Source organism: Phalacrocorax carbo, chromosome 13, assembly GCF_963921805.1.
Source record: "Phalacrocorax carbo chromosome 13, bPhaCar2.1, whole genome shotgun sequence".
Taxonomy (NCBI): Eukaryota; Metazoa; Chordata; class Aves; order Suliformes; family Phalacrocoracidae; genus Phalacrocorax; species Phalacrocorax carbo.
The window spans coordinates 6915966-6932206 of NC_087525.1; the positions used below are offsets into that span (position 1 = coordinate 6915966).

At 38.8% G+C, this 16241-nt stretch overlaps 1 long non-coding RNA gene across 1 annotated transcript in view; it reads right to left on the minus strand.

Annotated features, from left to right (window-relative positions):
- The window catches only part of LOC135315599 (uncharacterized), a 70857-nt gene that overhangs the window by 30589 nt on the left and 24027 nt on the right, over positions 1–16241 (minus strand). The window contains exon 2 of the long non-coding RNA XR_010375080.1: positions 12978–13123. This is a non-coding gene — a long non-coding RNA (uncharacterized LOC135315599). The remainder of the gene's footprint in view (positions 1–12977; positions 13124–16241) is intronic.

Sequence of the window (16241 nt, forward strand, 5' to 3'; positions counted from 1 at the left end):
TTTAGCATGAAATAATGCATTACCCATTTCTGAGCTGAGGGAAAAACAGCGAGACGGAGATAAAGTGATATTTACATAACATTGAAAACTTCTGGTTTGTAATTCCATTGTAAAGTCAGCATTTCCCAAGGGAGGCAGAAAAAAAAGTGCTATTTTTCTCCAGAAAGGCCTCTGGAGTTTCTCTGTCTGGAGTTTCTACACATGCCCACCTTGTACTCAGCACTTCACAGCTCCAGTTATCAGTACCCAGTATGGATTTGAAAGTAACCATCAAATGCCTCCTAAGTTAGTTAACTTTTCATTTTCATTGAATTCCTCTCTAAAGGCGGGATGCAGGGGACATGCTGCTTGTTCACTGAGGAAAAAAGGCAGTATTAGGACTCTCTGACACGTCCATAAGTACTGGGTGACAATCACCCTAACGGGCCAACCTGCCAGAAGCAGATGAGCTGGGACAGCAGTCAGATCACTTTGCAGTGGTTTTAATACCAGTATTATTTATACAAGCCCAATGTGTACCCGAACACCATCCTTGCCTCTGGAGTGAAAGGGCTTTCTCCCTCTTGTCAAATCCATATCATCCTGCCCTGCTCAGGCCCTCTCGCCTTTCTAACCTGGCAGAAGCAGATAGATACAAACTCCCCATATTTTTTCAACATATCTTTTTTTCCTTACAGGTAGATCCCCATAAATAAATAGAAGATCCATTGACCAGCTTCTACCACAGCCTCAGCGTAATTGTAATCATTCACACCACCTCCTCCCTGGCAATAAGCCTCCAACTTTCTTTTTTTACTGAAATGGCAAGCTGTTTTAGCAAGCTGTGTCGTTACCCACTGTAATGGCCAAAGACACTGATATCTAAAGGAGGGTAAAAGAGGGACTAGTAGAAAAATACTAAAGAATTAATGCAGCACACACAGAAGAGCTTATAAAAAACTAAAAACCGTTAACTGCAAACAGAGCAGGCTATACTTGCAAAGTCAACAAACTAATTGCAGTGGCTAAAAGCTTCTCCCTCTGATTTTGCAAAACTGTGTGATTTGTCAACAACAACAGCGTGTCCTTGTTTAGAAAAATTTTACCTTAGTTTTTTTAAACCTCCCATCCTCATACTTGTGTGCTCTGGGAACAGATGGCAAACCACATGTCATAAACAACAACAGGAATTTTAGACAGAAAAGAGACGAAAAATAAGTCTTCTCCTTCAAAAACAGGACTCCAGAAGCCACTGCATTACAGTATCTTGTTACATAAGCTAGTCCAACAGGGTCTCAAATAAATCAGCTGTCTCCTGAGAATTACATTTAAAAAGGGGACAATAAGAAGTATCAAAAGGACCTCAGCCACCTCTCTGTCACTGCTTACTTCTGTAGCTGTCTGAGTTTTAGGGACACTGGTTTCAATGTTCTGTGATCACTGAAGTCTGGCTCATCCCAGAAGCATAGTGGCCATCACATTTTTATTTTTTTAACTTCTTTCTGCATCTCAGAGAGAGCCATTTTGTTTCCCTCTTAGCCACATAGGTAAGGAATATAATGGATATGCAACACCGCAGGGCAATTCCAAGAAACATCTGGCATGGAAAAAAGGGCCATTGCCTATTGCTCTCCATCAAAATGGTGATAGATAGATTATAGGCAATCTTCCCTAGATCTCTTGTGCCAAGCTGTGAGCAGACCCTGTTTATTTTATGAGAGGAAACCCGTTCCTCTAGTGTACTCAGATATGGTATGTTTCTCTAACACATATTTAGGAAGATTTTCTCATCTGAAAGGAGCTTTCAGAATGTTACTGACTGCCTGAGAAGGAAGAGAGACGACTGAATGTGTGTCAGATGCAGAACCTACCCAGGGGAACGTCCCTCCAGCCTCCCACAGCTGCACAGTTGATGCCAGGCTGCCCTGACTTCCAGGAGCAGGAAGGCATGGAATGGGCCGGCACGGGAGGGCCACCAGAGGGGCCTGTGTCCCCACGTTTCAGGGCAGCACGCATTCCAAAATAACTTTGTCTCATCTCCCAGGAATAGAGTAATTGCATGCGAACGGGACAACTGTGGACATTTCTTTGCAGGGGAGTAAAACATAGGACATAACAAGGATTCATATTAAATGCATGGCAACAAAACAAAGACAGTATTTATGTTCTCTATTCCAAACTCAAGAGGTTTTTACTTCATATTTCGTGGGACCACCTAAGCAGCAGGCCCTGTCTTGCTTCCTGAGTACTGATGACTTTCTGTAGTGTAGCATGCATTATTCAAACAGAAGAACTGATTAAGACCAGCTACACTGTAAGTATACTGTAACTGTATAAACTCCTGAAAACATTTACATTGCAGTGTTTTGTGGTGATTAATTTGTTCGGTATGAATTTATACAAAGTACAGACAAGAATGAATTATTTGGATAAATCTTTTGCACACAAGACTTCATCTGGACTGATAATATTATCGTCCATAATTTTGTTATATTTTATTGAAGAAAACTGAGATATTTGAAGACTCAGATAAATTATTTATTAAACCCAGTTGAACTTTCTTCTTCCAATTATTTGCCGTATTGAGAGAGTGGATTTTTATAATAAAATTGAATGTAATTAAATTTGTAATGAGAAATTGAAATTATTTAAACACATTGATTTTCCTTCTAAAGGTGCATTTTGTCTTGACGTCTCTTTGACTTTTTTCACTACCTTTAGCAGGATCACTAAGTACCATATTCAGAAGGCACCTGGCTTCTCCAAAGCAAAAGAAATTGGTTTATGTAGTAGCATGGCAGTACAGTAGCAAAACTGCAATTTTTATTCGCTCTATTATGTTCAATAATGTTGGAGGGGGGAGACATTTGAATGAATGTGTCTGTGTGTATGTGTATGTGTTCTGTCCACACCTACGTACTTTCAAGTTAATAAGGCTGTACAAAGAATAACTGGAGCTGTGGTAGATTTTATGGATAATTTTTAATATGCACACATTTTTAGACACATGTTATTCTTTAGCAAGGTTTTGCACTGAAGCTCCATATTTTTTGTCCAGAATACAGACTGGAGAATTGAGACTCTTGTCTCAGTTTCTCACATATGACCTTAGGAAAGTCACTTGGCCTTTCTGAGAATTATTATGCAGTAAAACAAGTAATGCAAATATAAAACATATGTAATTAACTTATGTACGGCAATTCTAATCAAATGTAAAAGGTAAAGCAGAATAGTAATTGATTTTGACATTGCAACCAGTTTTTAACCCATATGTCAGCACCTTATAAAGAAAATTTAACTTCTTCTGCCTGTATATAGGAAGCTGTTTTGTTCTCCATAGTTGTCCATGAAAGTTAGTATTCACCCCACCATTGCTGGGCTGCCCTAACTGTTGACTACTGTAACTAAGCACTGTGAAATTATATTATCAACAAGCTCATTTTTCCAGCTCCCCCCATACTAAAATGAACTTTACTCAGTACGCAGTGCTTCACACGCATACAAACAACAGAAGGGAAGTAAGCCACGTAGAACTTACTTCAGCTTAAGAATAGCAACATACAAAACAAAACCTTTAGATCAAAGTCCCTTATAAGATGACAGAAAGTAAGACGCAAGCAATGACTGACAAGCTTAATGTGACGTGGAAGCCTGAATACTCTGATGACTCACTGATGACTGAAAAACAAGTAAAATGCTCTTAAAAATGAAAAGCAAATTCTGAGCAATACGAAAGAATAGACTGCAATAGAAAAATGAAACTCTGGCCTGTTTCGAGGAAGGAGAAGCAGCAGAGGGAGATGGCAGGAATTCAAAGTAATTAGTGTTTCGAAAGAGATTTGAATATGCTATATATGTTAAATATACTGAGGAAATGCCCTATTTGTTAAAGATTCCATACCTTCACCACTATAGTTAGCTAACAAAATATTCAGCAACACCAAAGCTAGAATTGAAAAGCTACTGCAACATAGGAAAAGAGTGATTTAAGATTAGAAAAAGCTGGTTTCTTAATATCATAAAAAATTATTATTAAAAAAATACTTTGCAATTCACACAGACACAAATGCACATAAGAAACTTCCCATGGAAGTTGCAAACTTAAATGTCTTTGGGCCACTGGTGATTTGATTCATTCAAGCACCTGGAGTTTTGCTGCAGTATGAAGCACAGGAATAGTACATGATTTATCTATGGTAATTAAAAAATGCATAAGATGATTTATAATGGAACAGTTGGATTCTCTACAGATTGGTAAAATACACAAGACAGTATGTGAAGGCTGGTAAGTGAAGCCAGTAAAGATAAGAACAGTTACCTTGGATGCTAAGGACATCTAAGCTCTTGTTCACAAGAGTACTGTAACATTAGGCATTTTTTGTGAATGAAGAAGATATACTGCATGACAATCAGAAAAAAAAAACCCAGAAAAAATCAAAGTTGCCTTGAAAACAATCATTGTGCCAATGCTTTCAATGCTATCGTGCCCCATGAAAAACACTGTTGATTGTGAGCTTGTCCAACTACTTGGAAGGACTTGTTAAGGAACTCCTGTGTCTTTGGTCTTGAAGAGACCAAACAACGAGTGACACTGGTAATACACTTCTGGAAGAGGTCTTCCAGTTAAAGCCTGGCTCCTCCTTCTGGATCCTTCATATTCTCATTCAGAAAACCTGGTAAAAACTTATAGAAAAAAGTGAAAAAGTTACAAGGACTTTTGTGTTAATCCTAAAGCAATTCTGTTGTTCTTTGACTTCATAACTTGGTGTCTGCTGTACAGAACAACATCACAAATATATTTTTTGCTTCTTAATTATTTATATGATAAAACAGTAGAGAGCCTGCCTGGAACCTCCTGGGAGACCATGAACTGGAGCAAGGGGTAGAATGCTTGAAAAAGAAACGGTGCAAATGGCAGAGGGGGAATGGACAACAAACACTGATCTGCTTCTGAAGAACAAAGGAGAACTGAGAAGTTTGGGTATACTGCATTTGTGCTCAAAGCTTTCTAGGATTAAGAAAGTTTTCAAATTGTATAAAATTAGTTAGTCAATAAAACGTTTAAGATAAAAACTCCAAGTTTCATGCTCATGCTACCCCTTTGCTGTAGGATACATGACACACTACTCTAGGAGGACAATGTGTAAGTCTGGAAGACTTCCATTTTAGTCAGAGTCCTGAGTGTAACCTACTGCCCTGTCACCATAAGCACTGCAGGCCAACAGAAGCAACAGTTTTCAGAATCCAGAAGTCACCAAGATTACATCTGCGAATTATCCCTCATGATTTGGTGAGTCTTGGAGAGCACACGGAAACTTTGGAAGTATTCATATTGTTCCAACTTTAGGCACCTAAATTAGCTAACTACACAAACTAACTAAATCTCCACTTGTGATTAAAACTCCTGTGGGCAATTCAGAGCACCGACAACAGCAGCATGCTTTTAATTACCCTGTGGCAGTGCTCTCATCTCCTTCCATGAGCTCAGCCTAGGGAGATAAGCCATGTAGCCAGCCTAGCTAGCTGGGGTCCCAAACTTGGGAGGGTCTCATCACCCTGCATTCAATGCAGACACATTGCTGAAAAAGGAGCTGCTGGTGACTGCAGCAGAGCTTGGCTCTGCCTGTCCATCTTGCCCTAATGCTGCCCCTGGCTGTATCTGGGAACCTGCCTGCAACAGGGTATGGCTGGGCAAACAGTGCGGGAGGGGACTATGCCATGCTCCCTAGCACTGTGTGTGCTACAATGATGCCAGCAAAAGGGAATTTATCTGCTCGGAATCACTAGCTGGCCCAAAGCCACTTCATGCTGAATGTGAACAAAAAACTGATCACAGCACAGTGAAAATCTATTAATATAATCACTGCACCTTAGATACCTGAAAGAATGCCCCCGACATTTCAAACCTATTAATTTACTTTAACTCTGAAGAGGAGGAAATCACTGCTGAATATGATTAAAGCTTACTGCCAAGAAGGAGAAATTATTTTCTGAAAGTTAGGGAAGAAAAAAAAGTCCCTTGTTTTTCCTAGCAGCTATAAGATTCAGCTTCTTGCACTGAAAATAAGCAAAAATTTGCTGAAAGGACTCAGGAGGGCATTCTGCTATTCAGTTATGCACAGAAATAAAGAAATCATCTTTCATCTAAGCACTGAAAAAGAAATCCAGGAGGTGAGAGCAGCAGACTATCGAAGAAGGAAGAAAGTGAAGGGAATCTTCCAGTTTCGGCGTCTTCCTCCCTTTGACTGATCTTTGCTTGCTTAAAGAGCTGTTTTCTCTTTATGACTGAGAGACTAGTAAAAAGTCATATGACCTATACTGTCAGCAAGCTAAGGAGCTGAAGGGTACTGTATAGACTGTGCAAGGTATCTAATGCTTGATCTGCTCTGACAATACTTGTCACTGGGCTTTGTCTCTGTATTGTACTGCTACTTTTCTAATTAAGTGTGACAGAGTCATTTTCTTCTCTCAGTCACTCCCCAAACTGCAATGAGCTACTGCCTGAACTGTCTCCATTTGTACAGCTATGATGCCATGCTGTCTGTAATGCTCTCTTGTCCGTTTTAATGCATTAAGCCATCTGCCAACAACAGAGCATGAATAACAAGATTCAATCCATCTCTAATATGAGTGTAGTGCTCTTCTGTGCCATTTCCACTCATTTGATTAGCTTGCCTTCCATTTCTGTTCAGGATGGGAAAAAAAAGAATATTTTCACTTTACTGTTTTCTGCAAGCACAAACATATATATTATTTCTAAATTCAGCTTAATGTAAGCATAATCTCTTTTATTTACTTCATCTAAGTATGACAGGAAAGACTGTGCCACCTACTGAGAAGCAAACTGGGACACAAAGCATTTGAAAAAGTTTTACAGGTAATCCGATGCCTCTCACTTGAGACACATGACTGGTGTACTAACTGCCCTTGGCAAGCCCATATTCCAGGGCCCAACACACTATTCTTTGCCTGTTATCCCAACCAAAATTACAAGAGGAGCTGAAGCATGTTCAGCAGGAGAAAGAAATTACATTATTGGCAGATTTACAGTAAAGCTATAGGAAGGATCCCAGGAAAGACTATTCCACACAACCACCACCACCACCCCCCACACTGTGGGTTATTCCGCAGTAGTTTACCCTGTTTTAAAAATGATCCTGAATCTGCCTATACAGGGTCAGGATCTGGAGAAGCATTAACAATAGCACTAAGACAAAATGTTAAGCTGATCATTCAGAGCACCATAACCTGAAAAAGGCATTTATCAGGATTCTGAAGGTGAAATATTTCCTCTGAGTGGGAATCCCAGTGCAAAGGGCTGGGTGCTTCTGCCAGGATGCCTTTGTAAGCTGCTGCCCTGGTGACCATGCTCCATGCAAGTGAAGACATCTGTTCACCAACTTCAGTGATCATACACAACCTGACATTTTGGGACAAATTTTATCACTGCCTCCCTTTTCAGCTTTTCCTAAAGCATCTGTGCATTTAATACCCAGGATCAGCATCCAATTTCATTTTATTTTTGTTACCTGAAGTATCTTAGACATTTCTTTGTTCTTACTTGAAAATTCAGATGCCTTACTGAAATCCAGATACCATATTGTTTTGGGAGACTAGACATGGAATCTGATTCTTATTTACTCTATGGTCTCTTGGCAGTGCAGAGGATAAATTGCACCTTCATCCATGGGAAAGCTCTTTGCATTCCCAGAGCAATTTAAAGATATCTTAGTATGAATAAGAATCAGAATCTGTGAGACACTTCTGAGAGAGATTCTGCTGGAAAACTGTGCTATGCTGTCCTAGCTGCTTGGACATGCTATTTTCACATTTTCTACTGCTTGTATGTCAGGACAGTCTACCGTGAATATGAGACATACATTGGCTTCTTCACAGTAAAGAAAACTTAATTTTCTGCTTCAGAAAACAGAATTGTTGGTTCAGAAGGTGATCAAATACCAGTCTCCTCTATGGAGAGAAAACACTGAAAGGGAGTCTTGTAAAGGAAAACTCTCATATACCCTTAGATCCTAACAAGCTGAATTTTGGTGATGTTTTTGAGAGAAGATGGAGGAAGTACAGAAGGCCAATCTGTAACTCTGCAAAAAGACTAGTGTTACTTTTTTGCAGAAATATTTATGTATTTATTTATTCCATCCTGCACTGTTATAGTAGCTGCAGCTGAGAAGTCTTCAAAACTTTAAGGCTGACTATAAGAAATATTTATTAAGGCAATTTGTGTTTTGAAGCTATGATTAAAGAAAATGGACTGTTGCAACTCTATATGCGTGTTTTGAACTATTATGAAATAGCAAAGAGATTTTTTTTCTTATACTATTTCAGACATTGAAGCATGCAAGACAATTAACTCAAAGCTGGCTTTATTAGCATAGAATTTTACGAGAAATCTAATGTAAACCAATATTCTAAACAAGTATAGAAATCAACACTACAAATTCTGTTCACATTGGTGCCGCAAAAAATAATAACCTGTTCTCTTTATCTCAATGTGAAATATAGGAGATAGGTATGAATCACATCAGGCTGATCTTTTCCTGATTTTATCGAGTTCTCTACTTCCAGCAAAGAATTGCCCATGAGTAACACTGTAATCACAGAATCACAGACTGGCAGGGGTTGGAAGGGACCTCTGGAGAGCATCTTGTCCAACCCCCTGCTTGAGCAGGCACCCCCAGAGCAGGGGCACAGGACTGCTTCTGGGCAGGGTTTGAATCTTTCTTGAGAAGGAGACTCCACAAGCTCCCTGGGCAGCCTGTGCCACTGCTCTGGCACCCACACAGGAAAGGATTTTTTCCTCACATTCAGGTGGAACTTCCCGTGTTCCAACTTGTGCCCATCACCCCTTGTCCTGTTGTTGGGCACCACTGAAAAGAGTCCAGCCCCATCCTCTTGACACCTGCCCTTCAGATACTTAGAAGTATTGGTAAAATCCCCCCTCAGTCTTCTCCAGGCTAAACAAACCCAGGTCTCTCAGCCTTTCCTCATAAGGGAGATGCTTCAGTGCCCTGATCATCTTGGTAGCTCTTACCTGGACTGTCTCCTATAGTTTCCTGTCTTTCTTGAACTGGGAAGCCCAGAAGTGGATGCAATACTCCAAATGTGGTCTCACTAGGGCATAATAGAGGGGGAGGATAACCTCTCTCGATCTGCTGGCCACACACCTTTTGATGCAGCCCAGGTACTCCTGGCCTTCTTGGCCACAAGGGCACATTGTTGGCTCAGGGTCAGCTTGCTGCCCACCAGCCTTCTCAGCAGAGCTGCTCTCCAGCAGGTCAACCCCCAACCTGTACTGGTGCGTGGGGTTGTTCCTCCCCAGGGGCAGGACCTTACAGTTGCTTTTGCTGAATGTTATTAGGTTCCCCTCGGGCCAGCTCTCCAGTCTGTCCAGGTTTCACTGAATGGCAACACAGCCTTCTGGTGTATCACTACTAGGAGTCTTCACAGCATCTAACTGAAAACCTCCATCTTAGGGGCTACGAACCATCCTTTGGAGGTGTGTATCTGTCTCCTTGACTATGCGAAAAACTTAAGCTTTTTATAACCTGCCTGAATGGTGACAGCATCCCTCCTACTATCAAAGCAATAGAATGATTTCTGCTGATGCCCATGCTATTTATTAGTAATATTACTGAAAGTACTAAATAGTTTAGAGTTGGACACATAAAAGGTTTGACACATCAAACAATCTCATATTTCAGATATTCTGAACTTGCATGCTGCTGTTGTCTCCACTGTACAGACATATAAATTTCCCAAAAGCCTAATTTTCCACCAGTAGACGTTTCCTAGATGACTAAAAAAAGTGCTCCGAAGAATGTGCTGTCACCTATGGCACGACCGTATTAAAGTATAAGATACTTCAGCCTTAAGAAGATTTATAACTGATTTTTTTGTTTGTTTTTTTTTTTTCTTGTTGTAGAAGTGGGGCTTTTTCATTTTTTTTCCCTTCAGTTTAAACACTTGTTTTGGTGTGCAAATGAAAAAGAGAATGCCACATAGTGAGCTAAGCAGCTCAACTGATTCAAATGCTGCTCCAAAATACAGGACAGAGCTCTCTTTTATGCTTGATTTTGACTGATGGCCACACTATTCTCTGTTTTCTCAGAGCTGTTCCCTATTGTGTTAAAATAGACAAACAAAACTGAACACTGTAATAGGATCATGACTTTGATTCTTTAGATCTCTGGGGTGTGCTTTTATTCAAATTCTTCTCTGTGAGCCAGTGAATATATATATTTTACTCTGGAGGGTGGAACTGCTTCAACAGATAAGCGTAACAGATGCAAAGCTTGGACAATGAAAGCATAAGTTGCATGGATTATAAAATAGTGATTTTTGCAAGGCGTATAAATGGACTATGCTTAGAAAATTTTCAAAGGAGAAATATTCTATAACTACCCCTCTGCAAAAAACTATGCCCTACTCAAAACTTTTTTATACTATTTATGGAATTGAAATAGAGATTGAAGGCTGGAAATAGCCGCACAAGTGGAGTTTGCCAAAACTGAAGATGATCAATACGAGAAGGTAACTTCAGATTTTTTGGGGAAGAAAAAAAAAAGGCCTCTCAAGCATCCTGGCACCCTGTAGAAAACGTAACCCTAATCTAGCCATGAATGTTCCCTGCTGATGAGTGTTTATGATGGCTCGCTAAGTTGACTCATCAGCATCTCTTCAGAAATAGACCAAATTAAACCGGATTTTTACATCTTCCTGATCAATTACCCTTTAAATTTAAATGAAAGAAATTCAGCAGGTCAAATGCCAAGTTTCAACCTCACATCTTTGAGTTATTGTTAAAGTACAAAAATGGAAGTTATTTGCTTCTGGTTATATACTTCCATTAATATACATCCTTATATACTACTTATTTACTTAATAAAGCAAGTCTTAGCAGAGCAACTTCTTCACCACTACTCGCAGAGCATCTGTTCACGTTCATGTTCTACCATGACCCTGTGTAATTATAAATACAAATGGCCAACTAATCAATAACATCAAACCGAGAAAGATTTCTAGGTTCTTTATAACATATAAAAGCAGATACCCAAGATTTTGCTGAAGTTTTAGTATTATCTGCAGTAAAGAATAAAATTTCATCACCACAGGTCTAACTTAAATTTTTTTAAGGCAATAAAGCAGTACATAAATCAGAGCCTCTTATTGTACATTCAGATCAGCTCAACTGGGAGAACTTGCTTTTTTAAATGTATAAACTTAAAGAAATCTAAAAGCCAAATTACTTCTGAAAGCCTGTAGTGCTTGTAGAAGAACAGATTAATATACCTCAGAATGAATACATTAGCAAAGAAGTCACAAAACGCTTGCATCAGGTTTTCCTGCAACATTTCATGGTATATTAAATAATTGGTTCCACAGAGCAAAGCAGAAATGTAGAAATGTATTTCCAGATAGAAATAATGCATATAAGTCTGTATTACATGTGCACTGCTGTGCATTTTAAAAGTTGAATGGATTCTGGAAGCATTACACACTAAACATAGTACACTCGCTGTACCTCAAATACTTTAGAAATAAAAATGGAAATCAAAGGTATGAGATGAAAAACACAAAACCCAAAGAGCAACCTGTGTGTTAAAAGTCCTCACAAAACTTACTACATTTGAACATGGAATCCAGCATGGGTTTCAGTGTGCACAGGACATTGACTGAAGCATCTGTGAAGCACAGTGGGGATGAAAATGGCAGTGGAAGACGGGCAAAGGAAATTCTGCCCCTGAACAACTTATGCACACAGAAAGACTGCATGCATTTCGTTCATTTGTAATAACTTAAGTAACAATAGTTACTTAATAGTTAATAACTTCACTGGTTAGTTATTGCCTCAATGGATTTACTGAATCCCAATGAAGTCTGCTAGTACATAAGTCTGAAAGGTTGTCTCCCTACCATCAAGAGAAGTTAATACACCTCAAATGTCAATCTTTTCTCTTACCATTAAAAGAGGGACAAGGAAAGACCTGTATTGTTCCTAAGTGGAGGTGCTAGCTAGCACTACCTTGAATCAGGTGACATTGTACCTGAGCAAATCTACTGAATGTTTGGCCATTTCTAGACATAAACTGTGTATTGAAACACATACTGATTCTGGGCATACATTGATGAACTTGATTAACATACTGTTGGTACTTGGTTATAAAAGGGAAACATGAGGAAATAAAACAAGCAAACAAAAACCCAAACACATTCTCCCCACCACCAACAAACTCAAAAGCTAAACTACACGTAATGATGTAAGGAAGCTCTGTGGAGAAGAGCAGGGCAGCTGCCAAGGAAGGCATGCAGAAGTACATTAAGCCATGAAGCCACAGTGAGCGTGGGTGTGCTGGGCCATCTTGTCTAAACTGGGCTCTTCCTAGAAAGGCTGGACTAAATGATTCCTGAGGTCCCTTCCAACCTGGGATTCTCTGACTCTGTTTGATTCTGTGACAGTGGAAAGGAACTGGAAGAAAAAGAGTAGGCATTCACTTAAGAAAGAAAGAAGACAGACAGACATCTGGGCCATTGATTAAAGACCTTATTAGGAAAGTGAGTAACTGAGGAGGAACATTAGGGAGATGATTCAGGAAAAGAATTCAATTTCTTCTCATTCCATTTAGGGAAAGCAGCACTTTAAAAGAAGAAGAATATAAGGAATTAAAAAGATAGAATAAAATACTAGCATCGGGAACAAGAAGAAATAGGCAGGTATTTAGCATGAGCACATTGCTGATTTAAATTTTCAGCCTGTAGGCTCTTGATATACATGGAAAATACCTCTGTGTTGGTATGGAGATGGAACTATATGTCTCTCGAGTGACTGACTGCCTTCCTGCCATGCCCCCACCCCCACCCCACCCCACCCCCAATAAAATCCAATGTCTATTTAAATCCATGTTAGTACACAGGATCCAAGACTGAATATCTGTAAATGGCAGGTACTGATACGCATCTCTGGATACTGTTCCTTCCCTTACCTCCTTTGATGGAACCTTTCTCTTCTCTCTCTGCAGCCCACAGAAAATGTGATGGTCCTTTCTGCTGTCTCAGGACACAGAGTTGTATTAGCAAAAATGCAATGAAGCAGAGGATTACAGCTGAAAAGCAGCATCCCAAAGAACATCTGCAATAGAGATAGCGGCAGAGTGAATTTTTGAGAAATGTTCTTTGTACCACACTCATCTTTCAGCTGATAATATAGAACTCACCCATAGCCACCTTTGCTTTAAGTGCTTCTGTGTTCTGCCATTTCCCTCTCCTTTTCTTTTCCCTTGTTTTACTTTCCCGTTCTAACCACTCCACCCCTCCCCATTAGCAATATGTTATTTTTTTCCTGTATTTCTTTTTCTCAGGTGTTACTCATTTTCCCTTCCCAGACAAATTTTTCCAGACTTTTTTGCTTCTTTCTTGCTCCTCATCCAGCGAGACAACCCTGGAAGCAAATGTATTCAAATGTTACCCACACTACATATTCTACAAGCTTCAAATCCAGCATGTTTAGTAAGTTCCAGGGTCAATAACTGGTCAATCTTTTCCCTTTATAGTTAGAACAGTGACAATCACTCACCACAGATAAAACAAGGCTTTGACAAATAGTTTCTGAGCATACTTGACTTGATTTTCTAACCACATTTAGATGAGATGGACTACCTCCTTCAAAGGAGACTAATTATGTACGTCAATATTATTTAACACAAAAAAGGCTGCAGATCTGGAGCCACAGGAACCACAAAGCCACAATTCAACTTCATGGTGAATTCAACGTTCCTTTAAAAAGGCTGGAGTCTGCTTGGTCACAAACAATAGGAACAAAAGCATCCATGTTCCTCCTCTCCAGTGTGCTGCTGCTCTGCCTGCAAGCATTGCTGCTGGATGAGGGAACTGTTCATTCGCCTTCACACCCAGTAAGCTTCTTGGGCTCTCTCCCTAGTGATCACCTACGACACCTTCTTTCACCCAAAGGTGAAAGGCACTGTGCTTCATTATCAATTGCCTGAGTTATTTAGAATCCAGGCCAAGAATTTAATAAAACTACAGTATTTAATTTTAATTTTACACACACACACACAAACACACAGTGTCAGCCATTATTTTGGCTCCCCAACAAAAGATCCCAATTAATCATTTTGCCAGTATGGAATGTGTTGCTTAGTTGCTCAGCAATCAAGTTACATTAACATTAGCAGTAGCTATTGAGAATTGGCAAAAATACCGTTATCAGATGAAGCATCATTTAGATTAAATGATTCATTTGTGTTTTTTTCTATCAACATTAATGCTTAGGAAATGGGCATACCTAACTTCAAAAATAATACTTCTTTTTGCTTAGGAAGAAAGTGGAAATGAATTTCCACTGAATAAAACTAAATTACATTAATGTTGTTACATGTATTTTTAGAAACAGAATTGGACACTTGACCTACTACTTTTCAAAATAAATGTAGGCACTTTCTGAAAGAAATGATAAGGTGATATGTAAGTAGTTTCAAAGATGAATTTAGATATCTATCTTTGAACATCTCTATTTGAAAAATCTCTATTTCCATTTTCTATTATAGCACACATTGTAAATGATTCAATAGTTATAAAAATATTTTATTACAATCAGGCCAAATAACAGGTGCAAAACAAACAAAAGGAATGGGTTTTTATTCGGTATATAACGCTGGAATTTACTGCCACAAAATGTTGTGGACACTAAAAATATCAGTGAGTTAAAAATGAGAAAGATTAAAGGAGAATGGATTGCCACATAGATGTTAACATAATGTGCGGGCAAATCCCTGGTTCAGAATTAAGTTCTTTCAGGGATACTTTCCCACTTTCCAGCAAAGGATCCCATTATGCGTGTCCTGCTCCTATACAAAATCCCTTTGAATTTGCTACCACAGTTTCACAAGCTCTTGGCTAGATCACTCCACATCTGACTAAATATGGAAGTTTTTATGATGAAACACTAACGTCCAGCAACGACAGTTAGGCTAAGCTGTCCTTACAGAAGGTATAGATACAGGGAATTGCAACGGCTGAAAAAGTTCTGATAATCACAAGGAATGTTTCCTGTTCTTAAAAGTAACATAGCTATTCATATTTACCTGTGCTTTGTTCTCAGTGGCACTGAAAAGTTACCTTCATACTGAACCTATATAAAGCAGAAACTGGCAACTTGTTTCAGAAGCACTGCATAACACTGGTTTGCTCAAGGATTTCAGTAAGGGCTAATGCTAGCTTTAAAAAATTGCAGCTGTGACATTATGTTCAATAATTAAGTCAAGTCATAGACATTTTTCTTTGCAGTTATACAGATTCCTTTGTCTTTTTTTTTTTTTTTTTCCTAGGGGAGAAGATAGGGAGGGTTTTATTGTAATACACAGTACCTACCATAGGTATTCTTAGGCTAATGCACATGAAAGTAATTATATGCAATGTATGTAAATGCTAATTATAGTGAGTTTTAAAAAATCTTAATAAATTATCTCCTCTGAGAAACGTCTTAAGCTTATTCTTAAAACTCACTGCTCATGAGACTTTCTCCTGCATGGAGAAAGTTAGTAACGCTTTTTTTTCCTCAGCTCTCTCTTCCTAGTTCATAAAATGTTGAGTTGCCCTGTGTAAGAGCCAAAGGCTAATCACCAGGAGGCGGGTATGTTTCTAACCAGGTTTTCAAAGGGTCTGGACCCAGTGAACTTTATAAAGCAAGCAGCAGGTTGGTGAGTTTGGCTTTTGGTTTTTCTAAATTTAAACAAAAAACTGACCAAATGAAAAGGTATCATCCAAACAGAGTCACCTGAGTAATACTAACACACTGTAACAAAGAATAACACAATTTAACATTTAAATACAAATCAAATAAAGGTCAAATTAATACATCAATAGGTTAGCCTGAATGTTGGTTGAATTACATTAAATTAATTAGATCAAAATATTAATACTATGACTAATCAATCTTTATAAACACTGAAGGTGACAATAAGCTAACCTAGTTGGTTGGTTATAAACTCAGCTAAAGAATTTAATTTGTGTTGGTCATAACTCAGCTTAGGAGCTTATTAAATATCTTAAAACTGAAACTGAAGTCACAATGTCAAAAGCAGCTTCTCTCACGTAACTAAGTTTTTTCTCTCTGGCCCACATTCTTCCTCCCCCAGCAAAGCAAAAAAAATAAATTAAAAGGAGTCCCTAAAATGCAAAAATGTTAGAACCTTTGTGACTCTTAATGGTAGGACATACCCTAATGAGAA